The 16461-nt window shown below is 45.3% G+C and overlaps 1 protein-coding gene and 1 long non-coding RNA gene across 2 annotated transcripts in view; one reads left to right on the forward strand and one right to left on the reverse strand.

Moving 5' to 3' along the window:
- Positions 1–982: 982 nt before the first annotated feature.
- On the reverse strand, positions 983–8614 carry LOC148108411 (uncharacterized). Its single transcript, XR_015727882.1, has 3 exons — positions 8386–8614; positions 4750–4802; positions 983–2780 (listed from the first exon to the last, which is right to left on the reverse strand). It is a non-coding gene; the product is annotated as an uncharacterized LOC148108411 (long non-coding RNA).
- A 178-nt stretch (positions 8615–8792) lies between these two features.
- Positions 8793–16461, forward strand: part of ZBTB38 (zinc finger and BTB domain containing 38) — a 145969-nt gene continuing 138300 nt past the window's right edge. The window contains exon 1 of the mRNA XM_045791891.2: positions 8793–9171. The gene's annotated coding sequence lies outside the window, so the exon portion shown is untranslated. The remainder of the gene's footprint in view (positions 9172–16461) is intronic.

The raw sequence follows: 16461 nt of genomic DNA on the forward strand, positions 1-16461 counted from the left end.
TAATGGTCTTAGTGGCTTAGTTCATGGCAGGCGTGGGTGTGTACATGTGCAAATTCAGCTTTATTTTTATGATTAAAATTAATACATGCACACTGGAAAACAATCAGACTATACCGAAAACAACTTCAAAAGTGAAGTTCTCTACTCCCACCTCCAGAGAGAACGCTGTGAGCTGTTTGACACATTCTTCCAGACATTTTCCATGCAGATATAGAAATACATGTAATTTTTAAATAGCAAAAAGACCACTTTATATATATTGTTCTGTGACTTGCTTCCCTTAAAATTTATTTTATATTTTGTTTCCTTTAACAATATGTCTTAAACATATTTCTCATTAACTTGCTTCCCCTAACAGTACGTCTTGGAGATATTTTCACCTTGAGATAGATGGTAGGTAGGTAGGTAGGTAGGTAGCTCTTCTTATAGCCAGTGCATAATACTTAACGAATACATAACACATGTTTTTAAAATATCATTAAAATGGCACCTGGGGACGCCTGGGTGGCAGTTGGTGAAGCGTCTGCCTTCAGCTCAAGTTGTGATCCCAGGATCCTGGGATCGAGCTCCGTGTCGGGCTCTCTGCTCAGCGGGAAGTCTGCTTTTCCCTCTCCCTCTGCCTGCCACTCCTCTGCTTGTACTCTGTCTCTTCTCTGTTAATTAAAAAATTTTTTTAAAAAATGGCACCTGGGTGGTACAGTCAGTTAAGTGTCCGGCTCTCAGTTTTGGCTCAGGTCATGATTTTAGGATCTTGAGATCGAGCCCGGCGTTAGGCTCCGAGCTTAGGGTGGAGTCTGCTTAAGACTCTGTCTCCCTCTCTCTCTCTCAAATAAATTAATCTTTAAATATCATTAAAAATGAATGAAATTGAAACGTAAAACCAAGATACACAATGGGCCACAGATTTGAGGTACACAGAACAAGCCGAAGCCAGCAGGCTGTGTTAATTCTGTAGCCCAACAGAGTAATTAGCCCTTTTTCAATATAGCTACAGATATTTATTAATATACTAAAGTATTATTTCTCCACTCACACCTATAAACAGAATTGAAGACCTTAATACTGCTGTTAAGCCTATTTGGGGGGCTTCGAAACTAGAGCAGAACTAGGCTTTTGAAAGATATGAGTGATTCTTTTCTCTAGGACTCCTAAACTGATGCGGGAGAGGCAGGGATGCGTGCTTCCATTTCTGTGAATCTTCAGGAAGCCTTCTGAACAGATTTAGCAGCCCGGCTAGTGTGGGCGCAGTCCAGTGTGTTTAAACACAGCCGCAAGTAGAAAGCAGAGAACAGCCCGGGTTTACATTGCAGCTCTGGCTTGGGAAGTGGCCAGAGTTCCGGCCTGGGCACCACTCAGCTCCCACTGCTCAAGGCCACTGAACTAAATGTTGGGCTTGTACCCCTGTATCATGCCTGCCCTGTGGCCATCTCATGAATAATAATAGCTTCTGTTTAAGAGGAACCAGCTGAATTCCGAGGGTCTGGTCAGGCTTTCCTGGCCTCTGAAGCCCATCTGCCAGCTGAGACTGGCCTTGACGAGGAGCAGGTGTTCTGAAAGGTCAACTTGGCTCCTCCCAGAGCTGCAGAGCCCCTCAGTGGGGGTGGGGGCATGAGGGGGGTGGCCTGATCCCCGGCTTGTGGGTAATTGTGAGTAGTAACAGCACCATCGTGGGCTCATGCTTCCCTTGAGGAGCCCCACAAGCATTTCTCTATCAATCTAAACAACTCTCTCAAGAAGTTCCTATTACCCCTAATACAAATGAGGAAAGAGGCTGGAGTTGGGGGCGGTGAGGCAGGGGATGAAGTCATTTTTCCAAAGGAAGAGTCAAAGCCTAGAGTCTAACCTAAGCATATGTGACACTGGCGAACTTTCCAGTGTTCCATGTGCATGTACTATGTGTGTGCTATGTAACACACCATGGAAAAGGCTTTTCCTAGGCTAATTTGATCCTCCCAACAGCCCTACAAGATACCATATTTGCTGGTGAATATCAGTGAGTGCTAAAAACATAGTGGGGTTACAACTGTTATAAATTTAAATCTAAATGAATTGGAGAATATTCCAACTGTGTCTCTGACCATCTGTGGTTGCTGCTTTTGTTAAGAAAACAACTACTTATATAATGTAAAACTAATCTTGGCTGTGATGCTGTATTATACTCAGCCATTAGGAGAGAGCATGAAACATCATTTTTAGCCTTCAGGACCCAGGCTCGTATCTGTAAAAGAGATAGGGTAGTTTGGAGATGTGTTTTAATAGGGAGGTCAGCTGTCCTGGTTTGCCTGGGGCTGACGAGTTTCCCAGGATGCAGGACTCCCCTTGCTAAAACTGAGCAAGTTCCAGGCACGCTGGGACAAGCTGGGTACCCCAGTGTGACATGACACACGTCTCAGGTAGTACCGTCATTCCAACTTCCGAGAGACAGGTAAGTCTGACGGAGCGACTCATCTGAGGTCTCCCGTAGCTAGCCAGGGTGCAGCGGAGGTGGGACTCCAAGCTACTGTCCGCTGAACTTGGAGGACCATGTTCTTAAGCAGGATGTGACGGTGCCTGTCAGAACTATTTCGGACTATTGGGTTACATGTGACAGAAACATGAATACAGTGGTTAAGCAAACAAAGCCTTTCATTTTCTCCAGAGGCCCTACCGTGTCATCAGGAACCCAGACTGCCGTTTACATCTCCCCGGCCAGAGCAGGATCCCTTGGCCCACCTCCATTTCAAAGGAATCTAGGAAAGTGAGTATTTTTGTGGGGCACATTGCTGTCTCCAATCAGACACCTGTTAATAAGGAAGGAGGGAGGAGTGGATATGGGGCAGAGGACTCGTAGCAGCTACCACATCCCCCAAAGCCACCACTGGGACTGAAGTGGTAGGTGCTGCCCCATCCAGACCCCAGCTTCAGGACACTCTCCCCAGTGGCCGGGAGTATGCGAGCTGGCAGTGCCTCCTTCCCAGGACAGCCACATACAATGACAAGGCAAGGACAGGGATTGAAAACCCCGGGGAGAACCCCGAAGGGCCACCCAGCTTCAGTGCTCCCCACAGGGTCAGCTAAGGCCTCATGACTACATCACAGCCCACTTCTGCCTCCCCTGCTGCCTTCCCTTCTTCCATAGCATTGGCCCAAGAACATTCCCCCTTATGCTTCCCGCATACATCCCTGTCTGAGTCTGCTCCTGGGAACCGACTTGCAGCAGAGGGCAAGCAAATCCTAGGGCCTGAGGCCTCTGCAAGTCTGGGCAGAAAAACTAGAGTCATTTACTTGAAAGGGATAATGTATCTATTGATCACAAGTTTCTTCTATCACTGCCTTTGAGGGGTTTATTTTATTTTATTTTTAAAGATTTTTTAATGTATTTATTTGACAGAGAGAGAGGCAGTAAGAGAGGGAACACAAGCAGGGGGAGTGGGAAAGGGAGAAGCAGGCTTCCCGCTGAGTAGGGAGCCCAATGCGGGGCTCGATCCCAGGACCCTGAGATCATGACCTGAGCTGAAGACAGACGTTTAACCGACTGAGCCACCCAGGTGCCCCTCTTCCCATTTTTTCCTGATGCAGCATTTCCAAGAAAGTAGGATCACCTTACAATGGGTTGTTTTAGCCTGGGTTCTGAAAGCAGCCTGAGAAAAAACCCCTTAAGTGTAGATGCTTATTAGGGAATGTGGTCCCAAGGAGCAGAAGCGAAGGACGGGGAAGGGGACAAAGGGGAGAGGGAAAGCTGCAGGGAAGATGCACACTGAGCTGATATGGTGACCGGTTGCTCTAGCCAGGACCGCCTGAGAAACCTGAGACACATCTGAACGGTTCACCTGGAGGAACACTGGGGGGGGGGGGGACATTTATCCCTCGTTTGCATCCTCTGCTCTTTGCCCCATGCTTCTGGGTTGGACATGCATCAGTGCAGAGGGTTCGCCTGGGCACTCTGGCATCTGAGAAGTCCTGGGACGGAAAGCAAGAGAATGAGATGCTGTCAAGTCCTGGACCCAGTCACCACGACAGTGGCCCACAAAGACATGAGGCCGAGAGGATGAGGAGTGGAGCAGGAGATGTGTCTGATGTGAGGGTGAGCCAGCATTCACTGCCTCAGTGTCTCAGGTACTGCGCTGTGCTTTATAAGCAAAACCTTCTTTCAGCCTCCTAGCCATCCTGTGGCTTAGTGTCTCCCATTTTTAAGGTGGAGAAAGAAACTGACAGAAGAGGTCCCCTGCCAAGGCCTCACAGCAGGGCAGGGCCAGAACTGGGAGTCAAAGCAGCCGACTCGTGAGCCCTTGCTCATAATCACGCCATCATAGTAAACGTTCTTCCCGGGCCCCACGTAAAGTATGTGTGCGGGCTTACTCGTACATGCTAAATCCATGTTCAAGGGACGCCTGGGTGGCTCAGTCGGTTAAGCTTCTGCCTTCGGCTCAGGTCATGATGCTGGAGTCCTGGGATCAAGTCCTGCATCCGGCTCCTTGCTCAGCGGGGAGCCTGCTTCTCCCTCTGCCTGATGCTCCCCCTGCTTGTGCTCTCTCTCTCTCTTTGACAAATGAATGAATAAAATCTTTAAAATCAATCAATCCATACTCAATATTCCTCTCTGACATATGGACTGCACACTTGTGGCAGCACAAATCAAACCACGCCCCTCTTTGTTAAAACCCCTTGGTCCTCCTCTACCTTCTAGATTAAATCCAAGCTCCCTAAGGTTACTCACAATGCCCTTCATGGTCTGACTCCCACTCCCCCCCCCCCAGCTTTGTTACGTACAAGGCCAAAGGGCTTGTGCACAGATTGCCATTGTTGACGCATTTGTTGTGTACCTGGAAGAGAGGAGAAGGGTTAATGTCACCATGTGGGATGCCAGGTTTGCAGAATCTCTGAAGGGGACAGTCCTACCCAGAGCCCCCCACCCCAGCAAATCTTCCTCAGGACCTAGCAACTCCCAGTCTTTCACTTTCTTCTCCTTCCCCATTTGTGTCTGGAGTTGGGTTTCCCAGAAAAGGAGCGAGCTTTGGAACCACACAGACGGAGTTCAAAACCAGTTCCGCATCACTTCCCAGCTGTGAGACCTTAGATGCGCCACCTGTACCTGGGGGTGATACCGCCTGTGAGGGTGTACATAAAGCACCAGGCACGTGGGACACCTCTACAATTAGGACGGCCCCCCCGTTACTCTCTCTTTAACTGTGCTGACAACCAAACCAGCTGGAGCCAGAATATGCCCCTGTCCATTAAGCCCGGAAGCCCATCTGGAGGCATAACAGTATGCTCCAGGCATAACTGGGAGACACAATTACCTGGGCTCATGCCCTTCCCTTTGGGGGAGAAAAGAACTCGAATCTTCTGAGTCCTGCTTTGGTGCCCAATGCCATATTTGATACCTTATATAAACATCTCAGCCATTCCCAAAGGGAAATTAAGCTCATAGCTCATCCTTCCCCCACGTTTCCTTCATTGTCTATATCCAGCCTCCATCTTTGTGCCTTCGAGTTACTGCCCGTTGCAAAAGAAGCAGCTGACCACAGAGTCCATCGAAGGAATAGGAGTCATTGGCTTAGGTCCATTAGTCTAGCCCCTCTTTGGCCCCTAGAGAAGCTGAAGCAGCAGCCCAGGAAGTGACATGCACCTCGACAGAAGACAGATCCTGCCCTCAGTGCCTCAGCTTTAGGGAATTGCTCCCCTCCCTGTTCTGGGAGAGAGGGGTAAGATGCTCCTCCTCCATTCTCCCTCCTCCCCCATGGCTGGGGTGCTCCTGGCAGCGGCGCCTGGCAATGGCAAGTCCTCCTGGTCGGCAGCTGTCTGGCTTCCTCTTAGCTTGGGAGTTAAGCGTGTCTTGGTTAAGCACTCCCTGGGTGACAAATCCTTTCAGGAGGCTTTCCTCAAGCAGGCCAGAGATTGGGCTCCCACAAGCCTGAAGTTTAACTGAAGTGTGCCGGGTGTGGATGTGAATGGGGAGCCACGCTGCCCTCTGCTGGCAACTCGGCCGGGCCCTTGTTCTACAGTGTTTCCTCTCCTGGTTCCCTACTCCGGAGGAGGCCTCTTTCCCAGCAAACTGAAGCTCCCTCTGGTGGCCGAGGAGTCAACTCTTCTCTCCGCTTGCCTATATGGTAGTCCACGCTTATCCTTGAGGGACATCCCAAGACCCCCAGTGGATGCCTCAAACCACGGATAGTACCGAATCCTACATATACAATGTTTTTTCCTATACATATATACCTATGACAAAGTTTAATTTATAAATTAGGCACAGTAAGACATTAACAATATTAACTAATAATGAAATAAAACCATTGCAACAATATACTGTAATAAAAGTTCTGTGAATGAGGTCTCTTTCCTTCCTCTCTCCCTCCCTCAAAATATCTTATTGTACTGCACTCACCCTCCTTCTTATGATGATGTGTGATAATAAAATGCCTACGTGATGAGATACAGTGAGGTGAACAATGTAGGCACTGTGATGTAGTGTTAGGCTACTATTGACCTGATAACCCAGAAGGAGGATCATATGCTTCCCAACCACGGACCACAACTGCTGATAGCTGAAACCATGGAAAGCACAATGGCAAATACAGGAGTGTGTGTGTTACTGTGTTGTCTTAAGGTTGTAGCAAATAGAAACACACTCTGTGTCTAGATGGTTTCACCCCAGCTGCCCTTTTGTCCCTCTGGTGACCCAGCTGTTTGGCATTCTCAACAATTGGCTCCCTAATGGATGGATTGATGATTGAATCGACCTTCGACTGATGGATCCTGATGGACTACTGTCCATCTGAAAATTAACCCTAAATGACTGGCCGGTTGGCTGATTAAGTTTCTAAACCACAAATCATTTGATTGACCTACTGGCTTTCTAAATGACCTACTAACACTAAATAACTAAATATCTGATAAGCTTGAACTGCCTGCCTGCTGACTCATCCACTAACCAGCTGAATGACCGCCCAGCAGAGGACCTGCAGACTAACAGCCAGACTCCAAAACTAAGGATAACAGAAGGATGGAAGGAGAGGCTGCCCCTTCCTCATGCCCTGACTCCTCTAGGGGCTTGAGGCCCTACTTTTCTCAGTTCTAGCATGACTTGAAAACTGCAGAGAGGGAAAAACCAGGAAACTGACCTTCTGGTCTACCTCTAGTGAGGTTCTTAACCAGGGGCCAATAGATGGGTCTCAATTTTGTTTTCAAAATAGTATGGATATATAGCTGTGTTTATCTGAGAAGAGAGTTCACAGTTTTCATCGGATTCTTAAGAGTCCAGCACATACATACATGTTCAGGACTACTGCTCTGGGAAAACCCTCAGTAAACATTCAGATAAACAAAACCCTTACCTGAATTCAAAGCCCTTTTATCTCTCCCATCAGGCCAGGGAGAAGGAAGATAACTAGGAGAAGTCAGAGTCATAATGGACATGGATGTAGTAGAAAGGATAAAGACTGAGCTGTGTGTGACGTTTCCAAAGAGAAGCCCAAAGAATCAGCATGTGTCCTTTTAGCCTGGAGGTCACACTTAGCTCAAGATAGCAGGGCATCCTCAGCTCTGGGCATTTATCAGGGCTCTTGTCTGGGGCATGTAGTATATGTGAGTATATGATCATGAGTAGCTATATGGCCGTGTGTATTTACACACCAAATGTGCTCATAAGGGTGGGTGTAACAGAGCTATATGGCTATATGAATGAGTGTCCTTTGGGTCAAAGCATGCATCTGAATAGTTTGGTGAATAAATTTGCACATGTGCTCGCTCGAGGACCCCTTGAGTGTTTTTTTGGAGTTGAGACAGATTAGGAGTAAGCATTTCACAAGGTGAGATCATCTGTAGACATGATAGCAGCCCACACCAGGAATCTGGGAATCCTCAACTCCTCCCTCAACCCTGAGCCCTCACCATCCACTTCAGTCCATACTGCCACTGCCATGAGCTTTTTATATATATATATAAAGATTATTTATTTATTTGTCACAGAGAGAGAGACCACAAGTGGGGGGAGTGGCAGACAGAGGGAAAAGCAGGCTCCCCACCGAGCAAGGATCCCAGTGTAGGACTTGATCCCAGGATCCTGTGATCATGACCTGAGCAGAAGGCAGCTGCTTAACCAACTGATCCACCCAGGTGTGTTCCACAGTGAGCTCTTATCACATCTCCCTGGACAACAGCTCGGTCCTCAATGCCCTCCCCTGGCGACCCTTCCCAACCACAGCCACAGTGACTAAATAAAATGAAATTAGGGGCACAGCCCACCCCTGACTGAAAGGGAGAACACCTTTAGGCTGTCAGAGGACGACGTCATCTCCTCAGTAACTCAAAGGTCCTCTCAAGGTCATTGCCTGATCACTGGGGTCTCTGGGCTCTCGAGACCACAGAATTTAGACCGCATCGCCACAGCCTGGTCCTAAGCCATACCGGAAGGTTTTGCCTCTGATGCCTCTTCCTCCAGGCCGTAATGAGCTGCCTCCACGTCTAGGCCTGGAGATTCTCACAAACCGTTGTAATTGCCCAGTTACCGCTTACAATTAAAACTGACAGAAGACCCACGCCCGTTCTAACCCGGGACCCCTCTCCATGGGACAAAGAGCCAAAAGAGGACGCAGTCCCAGGGCCAGCGCGACATAGGCACACACGTCTCTTTCCCGCGCCGCACAACAGGAGCCGCAACGTGAAAACGAAATGCGCGTGCGCAAAGTAACAGTAGGAACTACGACTCCCAGAATCCTTCTGACAGAGACTTCATTTCCCAGAAAGGGCCCTGGGGTCCCCACCCCGGAACTGCACTTCTTTTCGAAAGCTAAGGGGGGGGGGGGCGAGTCTGGCAGTGGAAATGGTTTCAGAATGGGTAGAACGGAGCGAAGTTTCGTAGAGCATTTGCCTCCAGAGGTCGTTCGTGAGTCAGAGAAACCGGGACTTTGGAAGAAAAGGACCTGGCCACAGCCCTTACGCGCTTCTCCCTTCATTGTACCGGTCCCTCTGCGCGCCCGTCACAGCCGCGCGCTCCCTCTGCCTGCTCTGGTTTTGCCTGCCTGCGGCTGCTCCAAACTCTCTGCCCACCTCCGGGCGTTTTCTGAAGATAAAGCCCTACAGCTATGCAGTCCTGGATACCCCTTGTTTCCTGCATTGTCTGTCTTCCGCCGGGAATTCATACTGGATGGAATTCTTTTAACAACTTTGAACGTTTCTGCCAAATCTTAGTTGGTCAGTATTCCGTTATATCTGCGTAACAGCATCTTAAAGAATATGTAGTCCGTCTCAGCCCAGTTAGTTAGAAGACAGGGGACATCGAGGAGAAAATATTCGTGAGATATATAAAAGACTAATAATCCAAATATAAATCAATAAGACAAAGGCAACTCAATTGAAAAATGCACAAGGCATAAGAACAGGCAATTCACAGAATCAGAAATACAGTTTTTTTTTTTAAAGTTAAGCTTTACTAGTAATCCAGAAAATACAAGATAAAACAGCAGTAAGATGTCATTTTCACACACACACAAAGGCTATCAAATAGTTAAAAAGAGTAATAGGACTTCTGACATAAAGCCCATCCATAGAATTTAATGTTATTGTGAGTGTAAATTGGTACCCGTTTTTCGTGGGCAATTGAGCTGTGTTAATCACTATTAAAATGTCTGCATTCCCTTTGAGGTGAGGAGGAGCTGATGAAAAGTGGGTGCGGCCAGGGGACGCTAGACGTAGTGGGAGGGGCTAGGGGGACAAGGCGTAGTGGGTGGGGCCGGCGTAATGGGCGTAAAAGGAGGGGAGAGAAGACTTGGAATGTGAAGAAAGGGGTCTGTAGAACTGGGAGTGATTTAGAAGGACAGGGATTGATAGGGAAGGGGACTAAGGTTTGGAGGAACTAAGAGGCACTTGAAAGGATGGGGGGGAAATGAGAACAAATGGCAGTAGGAGGATTAAGAGGGATTAGAAACGAAGAAACTTGACGAGAGGGACAGGCAGAGATTAGGACGGTAAAATGGAAACACGTGCCTTTCAGTGAGTTGACCTCGAGCCACTGGCATTACAACACCTGCTAACATGGAACAAGGGCCCTGTGGAAGAATGTTAGCAAACAGGAAACGCTGACTTTCAGAGGGCTACTAACTGTGCCTTGCAGTGTTCTTTTACTTCCTCTCGTCTTGGCTCTGTTAGCACATTGTAATTTTTTTTTCTAAAAGCAACCTGAGATCTTTAAAGACTCCTGAGTCCGAAACCTCTGATGGTGAATGGCTTTTATCTTCCTCATGTGATCCTCAGGTACAAAATAGACATTCAGCTGCTTCAAGTAGATATTTACTTTGTCATTCCTAAAACTCGGGGAAATGCCCTAAATCCTGGTGGTGCATGAACGATGGGTCTCTCTCTAATAGAGTGGTATGCATAAAGGGGTGCAGATCCCAAGACTCTTCCACTTCTTTCTTGGTTTGAGGCAAGCTTTCTTTGAGGAAGTAGAGGGCCGTGTGGTCACTGGCTTTCTCTGTGGTTCATGCTGTTTTCCACACAGTGAATCACAGGGCACGCAGACAGCAAGAATCGACAAAGGGAGAGGGCTGTAAAAGGCTGATTTGTGTCCCTAAAAATTCATATGTAAGAATGTGACTGTATTTGGACATAGGACCTCTAAAGAGGTGTTTAAGTTAAAATGAGACCATTTTAGGTGGCTCCTAATCCAATGTGACTGGTCTCCTTATATGAATAGTAAATTTGGACACACAAAAAAAAACCCACCACGGATTTGCACACGCAGAGAAAAGGCCATGTGAGGACATGCAGGAGGGCAGCCATCGGCAAACCAAGGAGACCAGCTTCAGAGGATACCAACCCTTGCTGACATCTTGATCTTGGGTTAACATCCTCCAGAACTATGAGAAAATTAAATTTTGTTGTTTAGACAACCTAGTCTGTGGTGTTTTGTTATGCCATCCCTAGAAAACTAATACGGGGCCTTCACTGGCCTTGGAAAATAATTCATTCAAGTCCTCCAGTTAACTATTACTGGAAACTATCTGGAAGTGCTTCCTTTGAGTGTGGAAGAAGCCCCCGCTGCACTCCCATACACATACTTACTTTTTATTCAGGAAATGTGGCGCTTGCTCTTATAGGGCCTTCAAAGTTCCCAGGTGTTTTACGGGGTCTTCCAGCACAAGGGTCAAGAAAGAGTTCTTGAAACTTTGAATGGTGCAACTTAGTAAGTTTATTTAAGTAACATGGGACAGGACCCATAGGCAGTAAGGACTATACTTTTTGCTGTATGAAGCTGGTGTTTATATGCTTAGTGCTGGGGGTGGGAGTGCAGGGAGTATTAGATTGTAAATGTTTTCTTCGAATTTCTACTCGTAAAACTACTTTTGCAAGATTTCTCTGGTGCTTATCATTCAGTTCAGTATTAACTATCAGTGAGATATACAGGCAGTCATGAGACCTTTTAAGAATGTAGCAACCAGCACATATTTGATCCTTATTGGAAGTATGCAGGCTATAGGCCAGGCTTCTGAGCTAAAAGTGAACATTTTTCTGCTTTTATCCCTCATCATTTCCCCCCTGACCAATTTTCAGTCCTTAAATCTTTAAGGTTGTTGAAGGGTGAAGGCCTCATCTTCTGTGACTTCTTCAAGGTGACAGGATTGTAGAGATGTCCCTACCTATGGATGAAATTTGGTCACTATCTGTCCCTACAAGTAAATATTATGGAAGGCCATTGCTGTAGAGTCCAGAGTGGACATCGGATAAATTTGTTTCGAGTAGTATGGCTCATCTGTCATCTGTTCAACAATAGAGAACAAAGTGAAAGAGACAAAACACATTAGGATTATTATCATAATGAAAGTAAGAAGAGCAATGAGAAGACTCGTAAGCGTGAGCCATAGTCCACCTCCTGACCAGGAAAGTAACCAGTTATTAAGTGACAACGTAGGGTCTTTAAGAGCACGAATTTGATTATTCATATCAGTAAGTAATCTTGTCATATTTTTGTCATAATCTTGAATGTAGATGCAACATTCCGCTTTAATAATGGCACATGTTCCTTCCTGTGCTGCTGTTATGACATCTAACGCCTTTCTGTTTTGTAGAACTGCTTTACACACTGGAGTTATTTCAGTGTTTAATAATGTAATGCTATTTCAAGAGTCATTTAAGGCCTTAATTGTGTATTTATCAGGGGCTTCCATGTGTCATATGACATTTTCTAAACCTACTGATGGAAGAAAAATAGACATCAAATGGTCATGCCAGTGGAACACACATCTTGTCCATCATTGTTTTAGTTATGGAAGAGTAGCTGGATTTGTGATAGTTGTAGTGCAAAAGCTGTGCATCCAGGCATAACCTATAGTACATCTTCCAATCCAGCCTGGTGGAAGCCATGGCCGCAATTTTGGCCCACAAAATCATTGTGTTTCATTAGATGCTAACCATAGATGCCTGGGCACCTTGTCCAGTCAGTAGCAAACCAATCAGTTGTGTATAAAGTAATGGTATGGTCACAGGCTTCTGGGAGGAGCCATCCGATTTGGTGAGTACCATTGGGCATGAATCAAGGGTATGGTTTTTTTCTGTTCCCAACATGGAAGTGCCTTTTGGCTTAGTTGTCCTACTGTGGGAGTAAGCCACATATATTCATTCCATATTTGATATAATCCTTCCTGGGTGTATCGATAGGAAGGACTATGTAGTCAGAGAATTCATTGTTGTGAGCCTATCTGTGGGTTAACATATTCAGTTAAAATTTTGGTAGTTTGAGAATAAGAGAAAGGCCTCTTATGGCCTGGAGAATCACATGTAACATTTACCATAGGCCAGGAAGAAACAGCCTTTTTAGTAATAGAAATATCCCTATATGTGCTGGTATTGGGGTGATATATCGTATTGGCTATGTATTGATGTAAATAATGCTGATCTATACCTTGTGATGGAGAAATCCACCAAGGGAGACCTGAAGTGCTTGATATGGACTGTAAGCCACAAATCCAGCATGAGGATTGGTTTTGTAGCTCAGTGTAATGTTGTGCACATTGTAGAAAATACTTATCACTTGGCTGTGGTGTGGAGATGGCAAGTGAAAGAAAAAAAGACCTTCATTTTTTCTTATCTCCTTGTTTGAAGAGGAATTTGAGATCTTTTGCTGGTTACAGGAATATGAGGACACAATGTCCAGTTCATTGTCATCCTGTGTTGTAGGGGATATAAATTTAATTCTAGAAATAAGAGTCCATGTCAAGTGACCTTCTAGATTTACCATAGTGAAGTGCTTAATATGACCCTATAAGGTCCTTTCCATTTAGGAATTAGTTCTCCTGAATTGTTCGCCTTCCAATATTTTAAATAGACTAGTTCTGTGGGGTTTACTTGCAAAGAATTTTGAATTTCCTTTTTGTCAGTTTTGGCAGTACCTTATTAGCATATTTGTTAAGAGTTTTATGGATTAATCCAGCTTCTAATGAGAAGTGTAACAGATTATTATAATCTTGGTCGAAGGTTAAGTTAATGGTAAGGAAGGGCCTACCATATATTAATTCAAAGGGTTTACCCCTAATTTTTCCTTGTGGGGTGGTTCTTATTCTTAAGAGACCTATTGGTAAAAGAGTTACTCAGTTTTCTTGTGTTTCTGTGCTCACCTTCATGAGAAGTCATTTTAAAATTATGGTTAACCTTGGGCACCTGGGTTGTGCAGTCAGTTAAGCCTCCGACTCTTGATTTTGGCTCAGGTCATGATCTCAGGGTCATGATATGGAGCCCCACTTCGGGCTCCACGTTCAGCAGGGAGTCTGCTTCTTTCCTTCTCCCTCTGCCCTCCCCCTGCTCGCTTTCTCTCTTAAATAAATAAATAAACATACCTTTAAAAAAATAAATTATGGTTAGCCTTTTCAACTTTGCGTGATGATTGAAGATGTCAGGCTGTATATAAAAAATATTTAGTTTTAAGGGTTTGGGCTGCCTGTTGAGTTATTTGCACTGTAAAGGATGACATTATCACTTTGAGGAGATTGAGGGAACCCAAACCCAGGGATGAGTTCCCTTAATAAAGTCTTTGTTACTTCAGTAGCCTTTTCTGTCTTACATGGGAAGGCTTCCACCTATCCAGTAGAGATAACTTTATAGACAAATATATATTTATATCCTTATTAGGTGGCATTTGTGTGAAATCAATTTGCCAGTCTTCCCTGGGATATGTTCCACATCTTGGGACAGGTGTTAAAAGAGGGGGTGGTCATATTGCATCTTCAGGGTTAACCTGGGCACATATTGCACAAGATTTATGTGCCTTTTGTAAGATGGCTCTTAATCCTATTCCATCAAACAAGGGTTTGGTGAAATTCCGTAAAGTTTCTCTTCCCGTATGAATAGCCTGGTGCAGGCCTATTGCTGATTTCTCTTGTTTTTCCTTAGGGACAAAGATTCTCCTCTATTATTATTTTTTTTTAAAGATTTTATTTATTTATTTTGACAGAGATAGAGACAGCCAGCGAGAAAGGGAACGCAAGCAGGGGGAGTGGGAGAGGAAGAAGCAGGCTCATAGTGGAGGAGCCTGATGGGGGGCTCGATCCCAGAACGCTGGGATCACGCCCTGAGCCGAAGGCAGACGCTTAACCGCTGTGCCACCCAGGCGCCCCTCTCCTCTATTATTTTTATACCATCCCTCGGCAGTTTTAGTATATCCTTCCTCAAATGCCCCATTGTTCTCCTCCGTAGTAAAAGTGGAAACAACAGTGCTTAAGGAATTTGAGACTCGTATAAGACTCATTGCTAGTTTAGTTTGAGCTGCCACTTTTGCTGCCCAGTCATCTCAATTATTTCCTTTAGATTCTAATTTTTTTCCCTTTTGATGTTCTCTAAGATGCATTAGAGCAACTTCTTTAGGGAGATGAACTGCCTGTAATAGAGTTACAATTTCGGGTCCATATTTAATAGGGGAATTATGACTAGTTAGTAATCCTTTTCCTTCCGGATGGCACCATGTGCATGACGCACAAGGAAGGCATATTTTGTATCTGTATATATACTGACTCTTAGGCCTTTAGCTAACTGAAGACCTTGGGTGAGTGCTATCAGTTCTCCCTTTGGAGCTGAATTATTGGTTGGTAATGGGTTGGCCTCAGTAGTTTTCATTAAACTAACAATTGCATGGCCAGCCTTTCCTTGTCCTCCTTCTATAAAACTTCTACTGTCTGTAAACCAACTATTGGCAGCATTATCTACGGCTTGATCTCTTAGATCCGGACAGCTGGAATAGACTAATTCTATTTCCTCTTTATAGTCACGTTCAGACACAATAGTAGCATGGTCTGGTCCAGGCGTGAGGTATGCCAGGTTTAGGGTTTGACAGGTTTTGAGAACAGTATCGTGGGAGTCTGAAAGCAAGGCTTGATATTTAGTCAGTCATCCCCCTGTCATTCATGATGTCCTTTAGTTTCTAAAACTCCTTGAACCTGATGAGGAGCCATCACTGTCAATGGCTGTCCCATTGAAAGTTCAGATGCTTCTGGTATGTAGTAGCTGCTGCTGCTCAGAGGCATGCTGGCCGTCTTTGGGCTACATTGTCAATGGCTTTGGGAAAGCATCCTCCAGGTCTCTATTCATGCCCTTGTTTTTGTGTTAGTACTCCTAGGGCTTGGTCCTGTTTTCCAGCCTTAAATAGGGTAAATGGCTTTTTATAAGTTTGGTAGAGCCAGAGATTGGCCAAGGATAGTTTAGTTCTTAGTTGTTGAAAGGCCTCTTGTTGTTGTTCTTTGTCCCATTTTAAAGGCTCTTCATTTGGCCCCCTACTGGCTAAGACTCAGAATTCTGGAATCGATAGGCCACAAAATGCAGCCATTCCTAAAAAGATTCAGAGTTGTTTTTTTATGACAGGAGGTCCCATTCTATTATTGTTCTTTTTCCCTCAGTTGACAGGGAACGATGTCCAGGAATTAATTCATATCCTAAGTATTGTACCTTCTGTTTAGAAATTTGAGCCTTTTAGGATGATACTCAGTATCCTCTGTCTCCGAGAAAGTGTACTACAATAGAATTATAGTTTGAGGCCTTTTTCATGGGGCTACATATTAAAATATCACTGACATATTGTGCTATTGTTCCCTGAGGCAAAGTAAGATCTCTAAGTTCTCTTCTGAGTGCATTGCTAAAACAATGGGGACTATCTCTAAATCCCTGCAGTAGGACTGTCCATGTAAGCTGGCATGCTTGATGTTCTTCTAATGGAGTCCATTTCAAGGCAAATAGAGGCTGGGCCCCATTGCTTAAGGGGATACAAAAGAAGGTATCCTGTTCTAAGCACTGTAAACCATTCTGTATTGCCCAGAATTAGAGTCTGTGTAGTATAAAGATTTGGCACTACAGGGTACATAGAGACTACAGCTTCATTTATTGCTCTAAGGTCTTGTACCATTCTGTACTCTCCATTAGGCTTCTTAACAGGCAAAATGGGAGTATTATAAGCGGATTGGCAAGGTTTAAGAATTCCATATTTAAGAAATTTATCTATAAATG

This window comes from Ursus americanus, chromosome 20 (genome assembly GCF_024610735.1).
Source record: "Ursus americanus isolate L20-20 chromosome 20, mUrsAme1.1.p, whole genome shotgun sequence".
Taxonomy (NCBI): domain Eukaryota; kingdom Metazoa; phylum Chordata; class Mammalia; order Carnivora; family Ursidae; genus Ursus; species Ursus americanus.